Here is a 24,171-nt window from a genome sequence, read left to right as displayed (position 1 = left end):
CCCTCTTCTCTACTACATATACTCTTTTAACCCCTGACTTTAACAGAGCATATGAGACTCTGTAACTGAAGATATTCATTATTTATAAACTCAGACATCGAACTAAGGAAAAATCTGTCAAGCATTGGTCTGAGTTAAGAGTTGAATTTTGGATTAATATGTGAAAATCTGTCATGTGTGATGTTTGTGTGAAATAAGAACTATTTGTGTTTTTTAAATGTTTTCTAACCTCTTTTAAAAACAGATCAGCTTATGATTATTTGCCAGTTAAAAAATAATTTCTACTCACTACTCCTATATACAAAATGGTTTTATATATAAATCCTAAGCCTTAATATTTCTATATATTTATATTTTTTCCCTGAGGGAAAAGACATTTTGAAAATAATATTTGATAAGTAAGAAAATACTATTATTCAGAAAAATTTACATATAAAACAAAATTAGCTTTCATAATTTTTGACTTTGGTTAGGAAAAATCAAATGCTATAAGAAACCCAGAAACATCAGAAAGATGTTTTCTTCTCTCTATTTAAAATTAATAGAAGCAATGCATTTAGCACAAAAATGAGTATAGTTCCATAGGAGGCAGTGAAGGGCCTATATAAACTCTGACAATGCAATTGTTTAGTTGGGACTTTAGGGATATTCTTGAACATGCCACATATCAATTTTTTGACAAGACTTGCTTTTATGTATCTGTCTTTGCAGCACATTATTATAAAATCTTATTGGGAATAGCCTCAGAAAGACTAATAACAGAGCTTGTCATCAGATAGATACACAATGTAGCCATTTTCATTTTTTTTTAATTAAAGAAAGAGGTAAGATAGAATCATGAATAGAAGAGACCTCAATTCAGAGATTTCTCCATCCCCCAGAACATGATGCCAGGTTTTGTGGTTTACTTTTCCTCTTTGACTTTGTTTCTTCATCTATTAACTGATTCATAAAGGGACACTTGCTCAAGTGCTATAGGAGTCACACACAATCCAAAGGAGATAATAGATCAGGGTGTTAGACAATTGAGATGGGTGGTTTGTGGAGGAGTAAATAGTTTGTGTTTTTGACAAACTCATTTACTACTTAACTGTAGATTATTATAGAAAGACAGGTCCAGTATTGCAGATTTTGAAATTTATCAAAGCAGCAGCCAATTCTGTTTGTTTTTTTTAGGTGAAATATCTTCATTTTTAAATGTTATAACTCAATCACTTAGAATGCTACATACAAAATATAATCAGTGTCTTCTTTCTGGCTTATAAGTTGTCAGTTATTAACTCCAAGAAAAAAATTTCCACTTGATAAAATATCTTAGTTGGAAGTATAATAAGCATGATCTAACATCTCTCTCACGCTTCAGAAATATGCAAGAATTTTAAGGATACCATTGTATTACAGATTATTAAAAAACTAATTAATCCCCCAAATTCGTTGATAAAATATCATTTATATTTTTAAAAGAATTCTTAACTGTTTGCATATTGAGTACCTGAAGTCATGATTATTTTCATGATTTTCTTTCAATACTTTTCATATAATTGTCATTATAGGAATGTAAGTATCAATACAACTTGAAATATACTAGATATGAGTTGAGCAAGTCACATATTGTTCCATGTTCTATATTTTGCTTTCAGTGAAAAATCTCCTAGGAAAAAAATGCATTATTACCCAAAGTATTGTCCAATATAGCCCACTGACATGTGTGGAGCCTGGTACACCTGCTAATGATGGCAGCTTCTACCAGAGAGTTGGCTTTCAGAATCTTCATTAGGAAAAATGGCTTTTCAAAAGTCTAATTATCATCATTTTGATGGATTATGGTGTTTTTCGAAGAATTACACCAAAATATAGTGTTGTTTATGTGGCAAGATTGAATGGTGACAAAGGCGCCCACATACACATTTGCTGTCAATGATAGACTAAACCTTCCAAACAGTCCATCATGGAGATATCATGTTGGAAAAGGTATTTTCTGTAGCACAGATATAAACATTATCATGGAATCTGGATGAAATAAAATACATTTTTCGGTTTTACTTTTTAATTTACTCCAGAAAGTCATAAATAGAAGTATATTTCAATAGCAGATTTGTTGTTACTGTTGTTTCTAGAAAATATCATTGGCCTTGGAAAGCGACAGTACAAGTAATCGATTGTGCCAGGGATGGTGCCTACACCAAGAAAGGATCTGATTCATCTAATAAAATTCAAAACCAATGAAGAAGGCTTACAAATCAGTTTTTTTAACCTTTTCTTCAGAAACCATTTTATACTCTAGAAGCATTTTCATCCTTCTTGATAACATTGTCACAAAGATACATGCTCATGTGCAGGGTCCCCTCCCTTACCTTAGCACTAAATTAAAACTTTAATTAGAAAATGGTGCAATTTTACTTGAGTTTCATTAATGAATTACTTTCATTTTCCATCTCCCTCCTTTCTCTTTCTTAAATTTATTTTATGTAGATTTTGTACATGGCTACATAAGATTAACTGTATCTATTTTGCTTTCAAATTTTCAAAATCTTCTCTGGACTTTTTTTTTCTATGTCTTTTAAGCTTCTCTACAACTCTTATACTAACTACTTAACATACTTGTTCCTCAAAACTTTCTGGATGTGAACGGGATAGGGGATGGAGAGGGAGAGAGAGAAGGAGAGGGGGCACCTACATAGACAGAGAGGCCAAGGAGAGGACTTCTTAGTCCATTTTTCTTCTTCTTCAATTTTGCCAGTAATATTTTGAGTATATATATTTTATTTCTGTTCTCTGAATGATTTTCATCCTAGAAACTTCTTGCTTTTAGGGATATGCTCTCATCTCTAGTCATTGACAGCATATTCCTAAGTTGAAATTAAGAAACTATTTTATGTTTTCATTTTACAAAATTCCCTGTGTAGTTTACAGTTCCATGTGTTCTGAAAGATGATGGAGTGTATAGCCTACTAGAATTATGATACACCTCTTCCCCAAAGTTCTCTTCGGATGGTTCTTTGTGGTCGATCTCTCCCCACCCTTACCTGCTAAGGATGTTAGATATGGTCTTCGTGCCTAGAGTTTTGCTTTTCTGGAATATAAAAGGAATAAAACAGTTTACAACTGTTTGAGTCTGGTCTCTTCACCCAGCAAAATGTACCTGAGTTTCACCTATGTTACTGCATGTGTCAATTTCTCCAATTGTTATTTTTATTAAAGTTTTTTTCTTTTACCAAACGCATGTTTGATCTCCTTGAGATGAGTTTTGTTTGGGGCCTTTTATTGTGTGATATAGGTTTACATGAATGTCTGGCACTCCTCAGTTGCTGTTTATTTTTATAAATGATAAGCCATGTTGTCCATAAAAGTCATTGGCACAAAGTTCTCTTCCTTGCTGCAGGTCTCTTTTCACAAGCACCTTTCCATAGAAGAGGATTGCCAGTTTTGTGTGGGCAGGTGAGAATACCGGTTGCCAGGTTATTGGGGTAGAATGAGGGATTTGCATGTACTGGGTACAAAGAGGAAGATGAGCCTCATGTCTATTCCAGACCCCAAACAAGGGCTTTTTGCCAATAGCAACAATTAAACCAAAACCCCTAGTTACTCCCTTGGTTGGTATTATAATTTATTTTTACAGCAGGGTTTTGTTTTATTTATTTTTTTCTCTTAAACTAGGAGCAAAGACAAGTGCTGCTTTTCTCCCCTAAACCCCTTTCTCTGTGAGGTTTTTTGTTTGTTTGTTTTGTTTTTAGTTTGTTTGTTTGTTTGTGTGTGTATTTTGTGTTTCTATGTATTGGAAGGAAAAATGTTGTTTCAGGTGAGTTAACTGAGGGGTTGTGAAGACAGCCCTCCCATTTCAAGCTGATGTCTCTACAGATCCACTGAATTGAAGACATTGCTTATTTTACATTGACTTCTAATTTATTCAACAATGTGAATCAATTGGTTTTTGTTTCCAAATTTCATCATAATTTCTGAAACATGCTTGATCTCACTTCTCTGCTCAGTGCATATGAGTAGTCTCTTCTATACCTCATTATCATTCATTCCCTAAGACCTGGAAAGGGAGGGGAGAAAAAATTATGTGCACACCCTCCCATTCTCCACAAGAATCCAGATATTACTGTCATTTGGGAATGGTTGGTCTCATGAAAAATTAGTGGGTCACTGTACTTTAAATTATGGAAGAATGGTTACATTCTTTCCCATAGTATAATGGATCTCCTTTGTTGTTTATCACATCCTAGATCCTATTCCAAGTCCAGATTCAGCTAAAACTTTTCATTTAATGGTGACCTCTTCCAATCTGAAACATCCTTGGATCTAGAAGGAGTAATATCACATTTGGACCCAAAGAGTGGAGATTATCAAAGTGAAGAAATTCACATGCTTTTTCAGACAACTGATCATTTTTAGCCTAGGGAAATTTCATGTGCCCCTCCAGCACAAAGGGTTAAATTTCTGCTTTTTGGTTAACAGTAAAAGAGGATAGTGAAAGGTCAAGCACTACAGGAGGGAATATGTTAGGATATTCCCATGACTTTTACACGATTTTCCCCATTCAATATCTTCAAAATAATTAATATTATATAAAGAAAATGAGCCTTAGGAAACATTTACAAAGTTCTAAGCTCACAAGCAGCAAACTACCACTTCAACATACTTAATCTGGTTCTGAAGGCCAAGACCATAACAAAAAGCTGATCTCTCCTCTTGGGAAGGCAAAATGGAAAACAGGATCCCAAATCAGATCAATTCACATATAAAACAAAGGTGTTTTAACTGGACTTTGTACAAACGATGTTCTTATATTTCTCCTCTCTCCCTTTTCCCTTTCTTAATTAGACTAATATTTTTTAAAAGTTGAATGAGGTTGTGTTTATATACTGTAAAATTTAAACATCATAACTATCCAATTCAATAATTCAGTCAATTTAGAGAGTTGGAAAATCATCCTGACCACCCAACTTCAAAATATTTCTATCACTCCAAAATATTCCCTCCTGACTATTTGCTCTTAAGATCCACACCTAATCCAACCCCATGCAAACAATGATGCCCTCTAAACATTTGCCATTATGGACTTTTAAAAAACAGCAAATAAAATCATGGATATGCAGCATTTTTTGAGTTCTTTCATTTGCCACATAATTTACGGCATGGGGTGTTATCCTTTGTTTATTCATTCACTAATTGAAGGATATTTTCTAAATTGTTGCCATTTTTTTTCATTGTTATTGCCATGAACATCACAGGCATGTTTTCATGTGATATGTATTCATTCTTCTGGGGAAATTCCTGGCAGTGAAATTACTGAGTCATAAGGTAAATGTATCTTTAACATTTTAAGAAAGTTTCCAACTGCTTTCAAAGTAGCTGAAACATTTGACATTCCCATCAGCAATGTACAAAGTTCCAGTGTCCACATGCTTGGCAACATTTTCTATTTCATGCCTGCTTAATTATGTCTCTTCTAGAGGATGTGAAATGGAAATTAATTTGTATGTCCCTAAAAATAATGATATCAAGCAATCTTTCCTGTCTTTTGAAAACTACTAATATTTTTTTCTATAGTGAAATATGTATCCAGTTTTGTGCCCATTTTAAAATATTTTCTCAGAATTCCACACACAAATTTTGAAAGTAAAATATCTGAAACCCTGCATGGAATGTTAGAAAATTGTAAATGATGTACAAGACTTTACCCTATCTAAAGACCAAGAGAGAGAGTCCGGCTGTGCTTGAAATTTCATTGTAAAAGTAAGCCCTGACAACTGTCCCCTTTAAATAATGGATGACCTTAACTTTTTAAAAAGGCAAGCCAAAAACAAAGAAAGGGAGAACTTTCTAGTTTCTTTGAAAGCTGTCTTTTGTTATCTTCTAGACAAGAACTCTGTACCTCTCCCAATGGGATTATCATATGTCATGCACAATAATCAATATTTGAAGCTAAAATTTGGATGGAGAGATCATTAAATTTCTATTGTTTTTATTCTATTCCAATGGCAAGAATTGAATCATCTATAAAACTTTTTAACTTCATTGTCAGACTGAGACAACCCTAGGTCTTTCCCACATATGGAAGCAACTTTAAAAAAATGTTTTTTTGATAGTTCTAGATGGACAGAGCGCCTTCATTTTATTTGTTTATTTTTATGTGGTGCTAAGGATCGAACCTAGTACCTCACACATGCTAGGCAAGTACCCCAGCCCCTGGAAGCAACTTTTATATTTCAACTTTTCCTCTTAGGTGACTAATATTCACATACACACATGCGCAGATGTGTGTTCGCGCATACACATACACACACACACACGTGCATATACACACACATTGATTTCATTCTTATTACCATGATTTGCAAATATTTTCATGTGCATAATCTATGAATGTATTGACTCTTTGGATGTGTATAATTTAACAAGCAATAAATAAGCTTGAAATAAATGTAACTTGTAAGGGAAATAAGTAAACACATAGATTGTATTTTAATTTCTAGAACAGGAACAATTTGTACAAATGTCTATTATTCAGTATCAGCTCTCATTTTTTTCCCTATGAGATTCATTGTAAGGATGAAGTTGACATTCTGCATGTATTTTCACATTATATCTTGGCTTTAAACATTGTGATATTGAGCTTAGACCTAGTAAAAGGCAGGTAATATACACTTACTAGCTGCTTTAGACACTTTTCTAGTAACCAAATACTCATTCATGAGTTGTAACACATGGTTTGTCCAGCAGTGGGCTGCTAGCCTAAGACTTGAGCAAATGCCAGGCTGACCCATGGCAGGAAATTAGATTTTCAGAGCTATTTTTTCCCCACATACTAGGAACTGAACCCAGAAATGTCCCCCCACACCTTTTTCTTTTTCTTTTTTTCTTTTTTTAATTTTGAGACAGGGTCTAAGTTGTCCAGGCTGGCCTTAAACTTGCAGTCTTCCTGCCTCAGCCTCCAGAGTGGGAGTTACTGGGATTACAGACCTGTGCAGCCACCTGTGGCCACATTCAGCCTTTCTAAACCCCTTTTTTTCTTTCCAAGTCATAGCTTTGAAAGATTGCCTGAAAGGTCTCACAACTTACATTGAAATAAGTTGTGAATGCAAAATTCTCCTTTTATATTGACCAGAATATCAAGGAGAGGAATTACCAAGATTTCAATGAGTTTAAGTCAATGGGTTTTGCTAAAATGACTTAAAACTGGAAACACAATTTCTTTGAGAAAATTACTGAATAATGCTTCATGATATAGGATTAACAAAACTAATGAAAGTGTAATGTTGAGTTGGGTGTGATGGACATGCCTGCACATCCAGTTACTCAGGAGGCTAAAGCTAGAGGATCCTTAAATTTAAATTTGAGATCATCCTGGGCAGCTTAAAGAGACCTTATCTCAAAATAAAATTTAATAAAAAGGGTTGGGAGTGGAGCTCAGTGGTAGAGTGCTTGCTTAGCAGAGTGAGGTCTGGGTTAAACAGTAGTTTTCTGTATATGAATGTTTAACCATTAACTATACACCTTCACTGTAGGGAAAATTCAAACCAAATTACAATAAGGTCATGTAAAAGAATATGAGTTATATAATGCACCAAAGTTTAAAACAATGTCCCATAAGAAAATAATTTGTGTTTTCCTGTGTTTCTGTTATTTTATATTAACTCTTCATGGTTTAGAATAGAAAATATTGTTAATTTATATTAACTGTTAATATGTTTCAGAAAACTATTCAAATGTTTTAAGGAATTTGAATTATGTTTGTTAAGAGGACCTTGCAGACAAATAAAGAGAGACAAAAAAGCAAATAGAAAAAGCATGTTTAGAATTTAAGTTAAAAAGGCTCATGATCTCTGAAGAGAGACAATAGCAATTGCTAATTCATATCCTTCCATTTATTAGCTAGGTATAAGCATTTTCCTTCTCTGTTTCTTCATCTACAAGTAAAAATAATAAAGGTGGTACCAAAAAAACCACAATAAGATTAAAATAGACAATAAAAATTTTGCAAGCTATCTGGTGGTAAAATTGAGTTACTATTTGAAAAATTGAAATTGAGACATTATTTAAGAAATTTTAATTTCTTACTTCTCATTTTCCTCATAGCCCACTGAGAATATATTTTAGTTCCTATTATATTTGGTATTAGCCAGTTTTGTGATGAAGCGACTTTTATTTACAGACCATTACTGTTAAATTGTCCTATTCCAATTAAGCACTCTTGATCTACTGGAAGGAAGAAAGACATCTGTTTTGCCCTGCTACGCCAGTTGGCTTGCCTACAGAAAGTTGACATGAAAACCATCTGAGACTCTGATTGATGGCGCAATAAACAGATTGTTTATCATAACATATTTTATCCATCTACAATTTTGAGTGACTCAGTAGCTTGCAGCTCATGTCTTTATTGTTTCTGACTGGGCAGTCGTTTGTGTCACCACCAAGAATACTAGACCAAGTCATTTATCATGGCCTTTCAATCTCTGTGGTCTTAATATTTATGTGAGGTAGATCCTCAGTATTCAGGTAGTTATATTTATAAAGTTTTCATGAAACAGAATTAACTATTGCTTCAAGGGAAATCTGAGGTTAGGTTGGTGCAATTCTTTGATCTCAACATATTTGATATTTAGCAACCAGCTAATATATATTTTGATTTTAAGAATATTTATATGTAACGATGTTTTGCTTAATATATACTGCTGATTCATTAACATTGAACACATGGAAAATGGCACTACAACTCAGGCCTGAATAAAACTCATTTAACATATGTATTTTCTCTGCAAGGGACACATCAGACTTCTTGTGCTCAGGAACAGTGGACAACACTTTGACATCACACTCGGGGTGACTTTATACAGTCAAATCAACAACCACTACAAAAATACAAAGATATAATAAAAAATCATAAAAGAATTTTTGTTTATGCTATAAGGGCTGGGAAAAAAAAGGCAGGATGACATCTTATTCACAAGGCTGGCAAAATGCATGTCTGGCTACTCTTATTTTTTGCTTCTGAGTATGTCCTTAAATGACTGCAAAAACACTGCCAGTATTGATTTTGGGAGTGACAACCAAGTTTTAACAGGCAGGTAAATTTACAAATATGAAATTCATTAATAGCTAGAGCTGTAAGAATGACATAATTCTGCACCTAGAGTTTTCTATTTTCACATTACTTTAAATTAGATAGAGAATTTTCAATTTTAAAATTGGTAATTCATCTTAATAGGTATTTCCAGGACATATAGGATGATACAGGACCAAACATGCTGTGACAGCTTTGTGTTTGGAGCCTCAGAAATTCTTGATACTAATATCAGTATTATTATGATAAAGACTTCATGTGTCTCACTCCCAGGTAGAGGAAAACCATCAGCCTTTTAGGGCTCTGAAAGAAACTGCAGAAAGGAATTTGAGAAGAACAGTTAATCCTTGGGAAATCTTCCTCTGAAATGTTAAAGAGGAAGTTGATCATAAACAGACTGAATTGCTTGTATGTAGTTAAGTACAAATCAAGAATATGGATTTGGGCTAGGCAGGGTGGTGCACACTTATAGTCCCTCCCAGCATGGGAGGCTGAGGCAGGAGGATTGCAAGTTCAAAGCCGAATTGATAGATAGATAGATAGATAGATAGATAGATAGATAGATAGATAGATAGATAGATACATAGATAGATACATAGATGGAGAGAGAGAAAGCAAGAAAAAAAAATTGAATTTGAAGTGGCTCTGCTCTTCCTACCAAGTAATATTCTTTGACAGTGCTAAGTAATCATGGTGGAAAATGAGAAGTATTCAGTGGCTAAATTGAGGCCAAGGAAATGTTAACAAGTGGCAAACAGGGTACAAAGCGATTGGTGAGTTACAAATGATGCTGTGTAGCTAGAAAGCTGACAGGTGGAGACAAATGTGATTCAGATTAGAGAACTCCAGCCTTCAGTCAAATCAGAGATTTCCTTAGAAAATAAATAAAACAAAATTCAGATCAAAGGTAATATGTCAGAGGTAAAATTTACAGAGATGTTATAGTCTGGATTGTTGACAATGCCCAGGACTTCCCAGAAGATAGAAGAATGAGGAATTTAGATTGATTGGTTCCTGGTAAAGACATTTTCAGTGTGGAGTACGGAACTTTCAAATTTATTCTGATTGAAATTCTAAAAATAGAGAATGAGTTATACACCAAGGTCCATTGTGAATAAGGGACAGGAACTCTGAACACCTCACGAGTAGCAAAGGAAGGTGCTTGTGGTCTAACATTATGAACCTTAGCAGGGAAGTGCTTATATGTGAGGTTAGTCTTATAAATGTCTGAAATTGGAAATAGGTAGCTATGAGGATGCCAAAGTCATCTCAGATTCCCATGGTCTCTGTAGTGTAGGAGGATGAGAGAATATCGAGTTCCCTTTAGGAGAACGGTAGGGAAACTTACTGAGTCTGAGGACCAAAGTTAAATTATGTCAGCTATGTTCAGAGAAAATTGTGTACACAGGCTTAGGATTTAAGGTGTAGGTTTAGACTAAGAGAATGGTAGAGAAAAAGTTGAGGAAAGAGTGTGGCAGTGCAAGGAGGAAGCAGGGGGCATAAAGAGAGCAGGGCAAGAAGAAAAATAAGTCAATTTTTCACATTTAGTTGTTTCTTTTTTAAATTTTAAATTTTTATTTGTTCTTTTAGTTATATATGACAGTAGAATGTATTTTGACATATCATACATACATGGAATATCACCTCCCATTTTTTGTGGTTGAACATGATGTGAAGTTTCAGTGGTTGTGTATTCGTATAGGAACACAGGAAAGTTATGTCTGAGTCATTCTACTGTCTTTCCTATTCCTGTCTCCCCTCCCTTCCCTTCATTCTCCTTTCTTTAATCCAGTGAACTTCTATTGTTCCCTTTCCCCTGCTTATTTTGAATAAGCATCCCTATATCAGAGAGAACATTCAGCCTTTAGTTTTGGGAGATTGGCTTATTCCACTTGGCAAGATGTCTCCAGTTCCTTCTATTTACCAGCAAATGTCACAATTCCATTCTTATTTATGGTTGAGTAATATTCCATTGTGTATATATACCACAGTTTCTTTATCCATTCGTCTGTTGAAGGGCACCTATTTGTTTCCATAGTTTGCCTATTGTGAAGTGAGCTGCTATAAACATTGATGTGGCCACATCACTATAGTATGCTCATTTTAAGTCCTTTTTGCATATGCCGAGGAATGGGATAACTGGGTCAAATGGTGGTTCTATTCCAAGTTTTCTGAGGAATCCCCATACTGCTCTCCACAGGGGTTGTACCAATTTAAAGTCCCACCAGCAAAATACGAGTATACTCTTTCCCCCATAATCTTGCCAATATTTATCCATTACACCTATTCTTGATAATTGCCATTCTAGCTGGAGATGAAATCTCAGTGTAGTTTTAATTTGTATTTCTCTACTAGACATGTTGAACATTTATTTAGTTGTTGTCAAGGATAGCTAAAGTTAAAGTGCTTGATAAGTTCAACAGGTATTGTGTTGTTTAGTAGAAGTATGGGGAAAGGGTAGCTAAAGCTAGAGGAGTATAGCAATCTGTCATCACAGTTCAGCAGTCTGTGATCTCAGATCTTTCCCATGCATGTGGCTGAAGATGGATTAACATTCAGACACATACATATTCAGTGAGCTAGGAGTAAACAGACCCATGCTTTGACCTCTTGCCCCGAAAGTTTTGTGCTGGTGATCAAGACTGCCAGTGAGTACTGGTGGATGAAGTCATAAGATGCCACATTCAGAAGCTGGCAGCAGTCATGATTTCTGTTATGTAGACCAGGGAAGGGAAGTTTTAACTTAAGAGAATCAACAGTTTTGTTCATTGAGGTAAGTGATTCCTCTTGGGTTAGAAGAGCTATTTAGGACAAGAGCGCGTATTCATCCTGTGTTTATTTTATATGCTGTGTTTTGATCATAAACAATCCCTTGCTCTAAAATAAAATGAAATTAACACCTTTATTCCTGATTTTATTGTCTGTACGTATTGGTTTTCCCATGCTTCCTTCTGTTTCTTGACTTATATTTTCTTCCAGACTGTAGCCTTCTGCAGTCTTTTTGTTTAAGGGTATGCTTATCTACGATTCTTTTTAACTTTATATAAATAGATAACATATCTTTTATTTGGTTTTAAAAATCCAGTTTATCTCTCCTTGACTTTCCCCAACCTTATGAGAAAAAAAAATCTAAGTTATATCTTGAAATCTGTCCTAGCTTCTTCTTTTGTTTTTTTCTTCTTGTAATCTGGGGGCTTAGAGGTGGTGGCCCAGAGAATACTAACTAACCCTAAGGCCATGAACTATCTTCCTTTTTTTTTTTTTCTTTTGAGAACATGGACTCTAATATCTTTTTCTGATGGTAATTAATGTTCTAAAATATTATTAACTAAATTGAATAGAGTATCCTGGAATACAACTGAAACTAGACATTCTGGCCCTGGAGCTGGAGGGCAGCAAGCACTTTCTCTTTCATCTACTGCTGAAGCCCTGGGATACTGAAATGCTAACACCCTCAGTGATTTGGGGGAAGTTCTTGTAGGTGCTTTTCATTTATTTATCCAGTCCATGTTTCTCCTGACTTGTGTGTTTTGGGGAGGAGTTTTCTAATGGCCTCCTTTCCCCTGTGAAGCCTCTGGGATTTGGTAAAGAATTGGGATCTTCTTTAGGATGAAATTTTCATTTTATTTGTTTATCTGTTATTTTAGAGGACACAATTGTACTACAACAACTTTTTTTCCTAAATTCCACTGTTATATTTTTATATTTGTCAGAATTTAGAGAGGAACATTCTATGATCTGATTTTATTCTGGTAATTTCACTCAGAACACTGATTTTGAGAAAAAAAACATTGAGGCCCAAACTTAATTTACCCAAGTTTACTTAGCAAATAAAAGGCATTTTTAATTTATAGAAACCCTAGTACCTGCCAATGAATATGTTTTAGTAAATTAAAAAAAAATACATTTAAGAAAATCATATCTAGGGTCATTTTGAAAAAAATCTTTCAATTGACTATTTTAGTAAATACCATTTGGGATCTTCCTAACTGGTACTTTCCTGAATGTCTAGGATTTTTTTTAGAGAAAGAATATGAATTAAATATGTATTAAATATCAAAGTTCAAAATACAATACTTATGTCACATAAAATGTAAAAACTCTAAATCTGCTTACTATTTTTGTACCATTACTGAACCAAGAGTATGCTGAAGGATGATAGTCTTGATTGATTGGATTGCACAATAATCCAAAATAATAGCACCTAGTAATTCTTAAGCTATAGCAATGTATTTTTAAAAAGAAGGAAAAAGAAAAATGAAGAGAGAATGCACTAAAGGAAATAGACATATGACAACAATGCCTCCAATTATCTCCATGTCTGAAACATTATTTTATGAAACATACTAATTTTTCCCATTCTTTAGACAAATATTAAACAATGGCTAAACAGAATCACAAGACCAGTATCTTCAGTGCTCTGTCAAATGGTGCAGGTTCATAAGCTATACAAAAATTCCCCTTAGATCCTTAGGACATGCATCTAGATAAATCTTCAGTAGTTGATTTTAAGAAATAAAAAAATCAAGCTTTTCTTGGTAGATGCTATATATTTTCCTTTAAATTGTACTGGTTGACAGGGAAATATTCTAAAGATCATCTTTAGAAGAAAAAAAATCCCTTGACCCTTTAGGAGTTATGATTGTGTTTAAGGTCAAAAAGGGTCTCTCATTTTCTTTTCCCCCTGTTCTTTGACTTAGATTTTTTTTTAATTTTTATTTTTCTCAATGTCTCAGACTAGTGCTACTATATCTCCATTTAGCACCCAACTGAGCCCTTTATTTTTAACCAGTGGGTTGGCGAGTTCCCAATTTCTTTTTGTTTTGAAAAAAAATTTCTTTTCTTTCTTTCATTGCCTTGGCTCAGCTGGTATGCTGTCTGCCAGCCTTTAAAGATGATTGCCTCTGTTATTATTTTATATGTACTGGATTCAACAAATATTGTAACTTGCAACTGTTGCCTATTTTGAGTTCCTTTATTTCTCTGACAAGAAATTGTTGCAGTATGGACAGCTGAGAAAACAAGACTTATAAGGTCTATTAATTGAGTTGTGCTTTGGGGGGAATAAATACAAACATTGACCAGAGTGCTCTCAGTATTTCTTATGTGGCTATTACTTCATTAAATAGAATATAAACACATTTTTTCAATAATTTCCATAGATTCAGAGTCACATTTCATATTTAACTCTATCCAAGAAGACCAATCCTGAGAGAAACAAAACATATAATAACAGAGTTAGCATATGGAGAAAACATTGGAAAGGAATCCAAGCAGTTAACAAAGTGGCTAAAACCCATGATGTAACCACAGCTGTGACCAGGGGCAATGTGGTTTCTACACAGGTCTGCTTATTTGCATTTATGCCTAGACCCAGCTACTGTCAGGGATTTACCCAGTTTCACTATGCACATGTCTACAATCATAGTCCCCTGTCCCATGCATGAAAGTGAGCTGAGTCCTTAGGCCATATGACTGGAGGACAATTCATCCACCAACCTTCAACTCAAACTTAACTTCCTTGGTAAGGCTTTCCCTGTCCTCAGGCAAAAAATCGATATTTCTGTTTCCAATTCCAGAGCAGGTGAAATTCATTATTAATATGGCAATTATCAAATACTAATATCATTATCTTCACGAGGATCAGTCTCATCCACAGGACCTCAGTCGGAAGTAAATGGAGATTGTATCTGTCACAATACCTGGTGCTTATTTTTTCAAAGCATTAACACCTGTATGATTGCAGTAAAAACACTTTTTTTGTCTTTTCTTCATTTTGCCTGCTAAGATGTCCTACATACTTTTACACACATATTTTTACTTTAACTTCCCTGTGCCAGTATATTGATTTAATAGCCTACCGTTGTTGCCATACTACCTGAATTGCAAATTTGAAGCTTTGGATTCTGTGTTATAATGACATAGCCTCTAACTTTTCTCAAGTATGTGAATCTTTGATCCTCAAAAAAAGAACTTGGGTATCAGTTTGACATTAGAAAAGCAAGCTGGTGTTCAGTACCACAATCCTTCATTTATAATTTTAAAACCTGAACTCTAGGCCTTAAAAGACTTGTTTTATTTTGATTTTTAGTTATTTTGTTGTCATTGCTTTTATTTTAATTTTAATTTGGTTTCACAACCTAACTTGACTGGAAATCATTTGCTTAACCAAAACTTATATATGAATTATTATAGTCTTCATTTATTCTATGGTACTTGAAAAGACATATATGATTAAATAGTAATATATTTATTTATTGAATACTGCCCCAGTCTCCCTTGAGGTATCATATACCATAAGACATATTTTTTCATGTTATTCTGCTAAAATCTGATGTTTTCTAAATTTTAGTAATCTGATCTCAACAGTTTAGTAAGCATCTGATCTCAACTGTTTATTTACCAGAAATTGAGTCTTATTGTTGCTGTGGTTGAATAGATCATTTCCATGGATATTCACCTAAAAACTGGTTCATGTACTGAAGCATGTATAGTTTGCCAATACCAGGCTGACCACTTTCTGCTTGCCTCCCCTCCCCTTCTTCTCCTTTATTCATTACCTGTCTTAACCAACTATTTTCCTATAGCATGGAAGGAAAGGCTGTCTGTGTCATATTGATGTTTAAAATTAAATATGATATACCTTAATGTAACATTGACTAGTTGTAATTAAGTTTCTCCAGGAATCTGAAGTAGAAATGGGACAATTTTCCTAAGCATAGATTCTTCATGGTGGCACTGGTAAGTTGGCCTACTATTGATAGTTTTATGAAAATTATCACAACATGACACAAATTTTTAGAAACAGAATTGTCTAAGAATCCACAGTATTTAATCTCTCTTTACAGACTCCCATCAAAACAGTGTATCTTCTAAAAGCAATTATCTAAATTATGCACAGATAGCTCAATAGTTTAATGTCTACATATATTTACTAAAACAATTCATTTTGGTGCATCTTCTTAAAAGTGCTTTAAAGATTTTAAATAACAAAAGTAAATACATGAAACAATTCTTCCTGCAAACTATTTTAACATTGCCTTTTCACATAAAAACTTTGCAGAGAATTCATGATAAGCAAATATTCATCTTTACTATTATACTTTAGATGAAAAGTGATGTTTAAATGATAGACCTTTTAAAATGTTAAATTAGTTGGAAGTAGGTACTGAAATGAATACAAAGCAAAAACAGATTCATTTGATAATTAATCAAACTCCTCTACATTATGTTGGCATTATTGTTGTTGCTTAATTTTAGAGGATTTTGTTTCTTTTATTTTGGAGTACTGAGTTATTAAAAATAATATTGTGTATTTCAAAATGCTTTTAAATGATAGAATGGTCCATGAAGTGAAAATCTATAAAAATATAAATCAATGGCTGCTTTAAATAATGAATTTGTTTTATCTTTCAACCTTTAGGAGGATAGACAGTAACCTCATTAAATCTATTAATTGTATCCTTCATTAATCAAAAGTACTTATATGTACAAACATTTTTTTCAAGTAATTTAGAATGTATAATAAATAGGACAGAATTTCTGTTATTCAAAATCAAATTCAAGTAGTGTGAGGTTTGTCCTGGGATTTGGATGATGGCCAATTCTTGGTGGTGAGAAGAATTTGCCAAGATAAAGAAAAGCAGTTAAGAGACTTTATTGCAGAAGGGTACGCAATGGGGGTATACAAAAACAGCTGCCCACTATCTCAGAGTGGGGCCTGGGTTCATATGCTCTTCTGAGTTCTTTCTTTCCCTTTGGTGGGCTTTTTGATATTAGTAGCTTATTCTAAATGAGGGGTAGTTGACAGATTCCTGTGCCTTGCCTATAAAGCCTATTGCAATGGGCCAAATGCTTGTTATCAGGCTATGCAAGGAATCCATACATAATTCTCCCTCCTAGGATACGATAAATCACACCTGGGGGGTCACTGTTCATGCTCCTTCAGACAGTTGGGCAATCTTTTTGAAAAAATGGATTCATGGTGTTGATACTTTGAGGAAATTAGACCCTCCAATAACAGCAGTGGGGAAGGATAAAAGGGAGGTCCTTTGCTTCATGTCAGCTTTGCTGTGTGGGGTGGGCTGAGGCTTGAGACAAGGGTCCCTAATCTATCATGCTTCAAGGTTGATAAAAATCATTAGAGTGTTTGAGATATGAAATGGTAGAGTTCCAGTGGTATTAAGAAGCAGGAGTCTTAATAGATAAAGGAGTTGATGGCATAAGAATAGATTTATAGAGTAGGTTAGGCATGACTGATGAAAGAAATAGATAGAATTAAGGGTGTATGTGTTGGTGTCAGTTGGTGGGATAGGGAAGGGATATGGGTTTTTAGTACAAATTCCTGTATGAGTAAATGAATAGAGGGCCAAAAGACACTAAACACCAGTTGCTTGATTATGTTGGAGAAAAGAATGAGTAAGACTTAGAAGGAGATTTTATGCAATGGGCAAGAGCAGAGATGTAGCTAACTGTGGGCTTGAAAAGTAGCTTGAGGTTTTCTGTGTGGAAATGTGGATAAGATTTATATTATGAAAGATCTACTCAGATATATAGTGCATGACAACTTTGAGACCTGTAAGACCAGAATAAAAGATTGCCCCAGGAATCTAGATAAGATATAAAGAAGGCCTACAAAAAGGCAATAGTAGTGGGTAAGAGAGATATGCAATTGAAAAAGTCAACAGAATGATGATGGGTACGTGCTTTTGGTCTCAGGAAGTTGTATGCTTGGGTTCTGGCTTTGTTTGCTACTTACAGTATGACATTTAGGAAAGGATTTAACATATCTACACTTGGATTATAGTTCATAAAATTTGATTAATCATAGTACACATTCATAAGTTTATTATGATGATTAAATGAAATATGCTTATATAAGGACAAACCTGTTACATTATAAACCTCAATAAATGTCCATAATTTTTTGTTATTAGGAACATCCCTAATGAATAAAAAGGCCAAGTAGAAAAATGACAATAGACATCCGAGAAGTGTTTCAGGCACACAGTGTTCAAAAATACACAAAAATAAATCAATACCACAATATAATTTATACTTTGTAAATTAGCCAACATTAAAAGAATGGTACTTTTTAGTAAAGGATGATATGTAAGACAAAGAGCTCTCAAGTGGAGCACTGTGGTCATTGTGAAGTGTGAAGTGTACATTAGTCAAAGGCCTTGAAAACTTATATATATATTGACCCACATCTAGAATTGTATGCTATACAACAGATAAATATGAAAATATATAAATATACATGTTACTTTGGACATTGTTTGTAGTAACAAAATATTGGACACAGCCAAAATATTCAACAACTAGGAAATGTTTAAATAATTTATGGTGTAATTTATAGAGGGAAATGGCATTCAGCCTTTAAAATGAGGAAATAAATGAATATTTATTGCCGTATAAATATCTACATGGCATTTAGTTTTTTTAAAAAAATCAGGTACAGTGTAAGCTAATTTTTGATTGAACTCATAAACATGCAATCACACATGGTAAATTGGATAGATTTGACTAAATTTATAGTCTTATTAAAATTGTTAGAAAGAATGAGGGTTACAAATACAGAAATTTGAAAGCTCTGGAAACAAAAGCTCTTTTCTTGGTATTAGCATTTTGAAAAGGAAACATTCTCCTTGCAAACTGAAGTAAAGGTGGTGATGACATATCCCATGATCCAACAATGTCCTCACTCTAGAGAAAACAACCTATTTTAATTTTGGGCTATGCAGCCCAGATTTCCCTACTCTTTTCCTCACCAGTACTCTTTTTCTTGTTCTCTCCTTTCTCCCACCGTTTTTTGCAACACACAATCTAGAGGTCCATGTTTGGGTCAAGAGTTAAGTGATGAAGCCAGGTTTATAACCTCTCCTCTTTTGGTAATTTATCAAGAGACTTTGCTCAGATGATGGGAAGCAGCACACGGGAATGGGAGTGGGTTAAGAGTTTGGCGATGAGATTTACAACAAAGAAGAAGACTAGACTAGTGCTTATTAAAGTGTGGTCCCCATACCTGGAAAACTATCAGTCCCCATTTTGTGGATATTAATGTTGAGAATCAATGCCCAGACTTTTCATGTACATGAGCCATTAGATAACCTTACCTCCTTTCATTAGAAAGGCTCTAAAATAGCCATTGTAAATAGGGTGGGTTGACTAGTGCTAGCTGATAAATACTGTGGGCCCAAAGGATACTGATTTTTTTTTTAATTTTTAGTGGCAACATACACACGTACACACACATATGCACAAACCCACACATATAGTTATGTGATTTCATGAGGCAACTCTAAGCCTCGGGAATATATGCCTCAGGATGGTAAATAGTAAACATTTTCAGAGCAATTGGCTCAGAAAAGCATGAGCAAGGCAGTGGGATCTTAGCTGAAGTTTCAGGAAGGAAATAAAGCCATAGGGAAATGATCAATGGAGCTATAAAGGTGAGCTCAAGGGAAAAGATATCAGAATGATATTAGTGGGAATTTGTATTAAGGAGTAAGGTTATGAAAAAGGAACGAATCTATGGTCAGACATTTTCATTTGTCAATTTAAGTCAGTGCAGTTTTAAGGGAGAACAGTGCTCAGAGTGAGGACAAAGGATCAGATGACCGAAGCTGATTGATGCTGAGGTTCTTGGTGTTGAGAAGGTCATGTAACAGTTACATGAGAAATGAGACACTGTTATGAAAGCAGTTTTGTGTGAGCAGAAGTCAAGACGTCATACTGCAGTATGAGAACTCTAGCACGATCTCATACCAAGGAAGGGTAAACCACCTAATATGTGGGGGCAGGAGAAGAGGCAGTTTTCTAAGGAGACACATAGTTGGAAGGAGCATGTTGATGTGCTTAATAAAAACTAATGAATCAATTGTCTATTGAGAACAGTGTGATTTTCAAAGACAACAGAGAAGCAAAAATAAGAAAACTCTATTTAACTATTAATAAGGAGAATAATATGCAGAATAGCTAGTTAAAAGGAAATTGAAGAAAAAATAATTTTATGCTGTTATTTTTTAAAAATTTATTTATTCTAACTTGCTATACATGAGAGTACTATGCATTTCAATTCATAGTACACATATAGAGCACAAATTTTCATGTTTCTGGTTGTACACAAAGTAGAGTCACACCATTCATGTCTTCACACATATACTTAGAGAATGATGTCCATCTCATTCCACTGTCTTTCCTACCCCCAAGCCCCCTCTCTTCCCTTCCCTCCCCTTTGCCCTATCTAAATTATCTAATTTAGTGGGTAGTTCCATGATTAGTTTTCAGTTCTTCAGGCAGAAAGAAGATACATAAATGAAACAAGTGTGTTTTACATTGAAAGTTACATTTAAGATTAATTAATTTTGCTACACAGAAATTTACTTGTCATTGAGCTACAACGTTTCCTTTCCAACTCAGGCAAATACCACATAGTAAATCTAGTCCCAGCACATTAAAAAGCACATATATTAAGAATGTTAAACATTCCCTTATACATCAAAAATGCTTCTGAGAGGCTCCCTGCAGAGCATGTCTAACTTCAGTTAATGAGTTTTAATGTATGATTTTCTTGTACCTCGCCTTTCTTTACACATCAATCTGTTCGTGGCATCTGTCATACAAACAGTAACAGGGAAACCGCTGGGGCTGTCAAGGAAATGACACCTTTCTCCTTTACCAGAATCTGAAAATGATGCCCAGATTTTTCTGAAATTCTCCAGGCAAACTATGTCTTTCTTTTAAAACCAACACCATCTGCCCAAGCAGACATTTGTGAGCCAATTGTCACATAAAAGATTTTGGCTGATTTCTGATGTTCAAGCTTGTTACATTAGGTTATCAAGCTTTCACTTAGCTATATGATGTACCTTGCATATTTCAAACTGAAGATGGATAATACAGAATAAATAACAGGGGTTAATTTTAGCCAAACTGTCAAACAGCAACAGTCTTGGCTGATATTTAAAAATAAAGGCACTCAATATTCAACTTACATATATATACACATACTTATGTATACACACACATATATTATTTTTATTTAAGATTTTTCTTTCAGAATGAAAGTTGAAAGCACATAAAATCATGTTATCAAGGAATGAAAATGACTAGTGTTCAGTCTCATGTTATTACATTTTTATTCAGTTATAATTTAACTGATATAATGTAATTAAGTACAGCCTCAATAAAAGACATGTGTCAAAAAGATTCCCTTTATACTCATTTCTAATTACATATTTTTTTAAGCAGGAAATTAATTCACAAATATCCTTTTTAAGCCATATTCAGCTAATTTAATTAAAATAATTATTTTTCTCCCTAATCCATAAACTTCCTCAAATCCTTATCATCTTAAACAGTTATCTATATGCAGAAATATATGAATGTACACATGCATGTTCTTTATGATATTGTAAATTTTTCACTTAAAATCACTGGTATTATTCTGTGCAAATACATATGCTATATAGAAAACATATTTTAATTTTGCCAAGGATTTCATCTGATGCATGTTTCTCTTATGTAATCTTGTTGAGGGATTGTTAGGATGTTATAGTGTTTTGCTCTTATAAAAAGAAGTTTGATGAACTTTCTTGTAGGTGTATTTTTATAAACATGTATAATTTTGTTTGTTGCCATAACTCTTGAAGGGTTTTATTGATCATTAAAATGGGATAAAAATTTTAGGGATTTTAATATATATTGCCACTATAGTCTACAAGAATCATAAAACTTCTTGCTGCAATACATGAATGATTTCATTTCATTATAACTTTCAATATTAGATATTTATATCTGTTACTTCCCAATAAATAAAAATATGGTCTTATTGTTTAATTGTTTCTATAGTAACTGATAAGGTTTGCCATTTTTCGTAAGTTCACAGAACATTCTGCGTGTTATTTTGTGACTTGTATCCTTAGCCATTCATTTCCTTACTCAATTCTAAAATATATAAATTTTTTATATATATTACATAAAAGCATATAATTCCCATATACACATTTGCATTTTAATATTTATGGTGTTTTAATACTTGTAAAGTTTGCCAAATATTTATATCAATATCTTCTATGGTTTCTATCTTTATTGTCATTCTTAAAAAAATTTTCCTTATTCCAAGATTACACAAATATTCAAGAATATATTCTTTTAGAACTTTTACCATTTTATTGTACAGGGTAATTTTCTAATACTACTAATGAATATTTCTACACCTTATTTTAAATATATTTATCATACATTATATTCTTATGAATCATAGACTGCAAGTCAGCTTTGTATTCTTTAAGTTACCTATTCTTATATCAGTACCATATTCCATAAATCATTTCATGCAATAAAATATCTTTCAGAACAATTTTTTTCCCAATACTCTCTTTTATGATTTGTTTTCAGGGATTCTATAATTGTTTTCAAATTTAGTATTCCAGAACAAGTTCTGAAAGATTTGGTTAAATTCTACCACTAAAAAAAAAAAAAAAATACATTAGTTTTTCACCTGGATATCATGGAACTCTCTAATCATCTCACATTACTAATTTTCTTTATTGTCTTTCAATAGAAGCCCCCCCACCAAGTAAGCTATATGTGGGCTTCCTGGACTTGTCACTTACCCTATGGGATTAAATTAGTGCAAGGGGAGTGAGAGGAAGTGGTAGTTTTGACTTCTGGGCCCTTTCCTTAAAATCTGTTGCTCTGTGCCACTCTGTTTTGTTACTGGGGATTGAACCCAAGAGCACTTTACAATGGAGACACATCCCCAGCATCCCTCCCACCTCTTTTTGGAGACAGGGTCTCACTAAGTTGCTTAGGGCCTTGCTAAACTGCTGAGACTGGCTTGGAACTTGCTATCCTACTGCCTCAGCCTCCCAACTTTCTGGGATTAGGGGCAATACAGGCCTGTGCCAATGCACCTGGCTATGCCATTCATTTCTGAATTGATAATTGAGAGAAATAGAAACTTCTTCTTTATTTAACAGAATATGGGAGTGTATGTGTATGTGTGTCTGTGTCTGTGTGTGTGTATTTTTTCCTTAGCACTTGGGCTCCAACTCTAATAAACAGAATTGTATTCTGAAATGAGGGATACTGATAAAATACCTAGATTAGGAAGTATATCCTTAGCATTTGTTTAAAAAGATACAATATTTTTGACTTAAAATTTGTTTGCTTATTTTATGAAAATGTAAAATGTTTGGTAGAACTTATTTGTTTGTGATCACCAGTAAGTCTCACTTCCTACCAGATCTGTCATCTTGGGAGAGCTGGTTGAGAAAATGTAGAAAGTTAGCATATGATGGCTACTTATTGGTTTTAGTAATATATAGTGCAAGAGACATTCAGCCCCAAATTGACCAGTTTGTAAGCAAAGTCAGAAAGAAAACAATCTAGGATTAGGTGCTTCTGCTTGCCAGAGGTCTCTAATTCAAATTCAATGTTCAGAAATTCACAGTCTAAGCAACTGGAAGTTCCAACTGCTTCCATATGGAAATAGCAGGAACTCAGATTACTGCCCGAAGGCAAGTTGGAAGCAAAAATCAAATATAAGGTGCTGTTGTCCCAGGTGAACTCATGATTACAGATCAGAATAGGAATGATGACCTAAATTCAGAAATCATTCAATATTAAAAAGAGACATTGAAAGTATAACCAAAAGAAAACAAGAAGGGAGTAGACCAAAATCTGTTCAAATTTGGAGGGAATTGCATTGCCAAATAAATTAATATGCCTAATCTCAGAAGTTTATCATTGCTGCTGCTCCAAAGTTATTCTCAGGTCAGTAATCAAACCTCCATATTCTCTCCTGTCCACTAAAAGAGTGACCGTGAGGCAATAAAGGTCAAGGGAGAACCTTAGAAAGGTCAAGGAGGAACATAAAGAACTGTGAAAAAGAAGTTGTTTCTAGAGAAAACAAATGGATGCGATAGGACACTTTTAACCAAGGAACTTACTCTCCCTGGCCCAAGAAACCTGTCAACTGGGATTTCATATCTATAATGAAAAACTGAATAATTTTAAACTTCTTTTCTAAGTGAAAGCTATTTCTTGTTAACTTTCTTGTTCTTAATTTTCCATGAATATGGTGTATTTTT

At 33.9% G+C, this 24,171-nt stretch overlaps 1 long non-coding RNA gene across 3 annotated transcripts in view; it reads left to right on the top strand.

Moving 5' to 3' along the window:
* The window catches only part of LOC113190362 (uncharacterized), a 168,023-nt gene that overhangs the window by 17,663 nt on the left and 126,189 nt on the right, over positions 1-24,171 (top strand). The gene's annotated exons all lie outside the window — the stretch shown is intronic.

This window comes from Urocitellus parryii, chromosome 2 (assembly GCF_045843805.1).
Source record: "Urocitellus parryii isolate mUroPar1 chromosome 2, mUroPar1.hap1, whole genome shotgun sequence".
NCBI classification, from domain to species: Eukaryota; Metazoa; Chordata; class Mammalia; order Rodentia; family Sciuridae; genus Urocitellus; species Urocitellus parryii.
The sequence above is the reverse complement of the archived record's forward strand: the minus strand, read 5'-3'. Positions and strand labels throughout refer to the sequence as shown.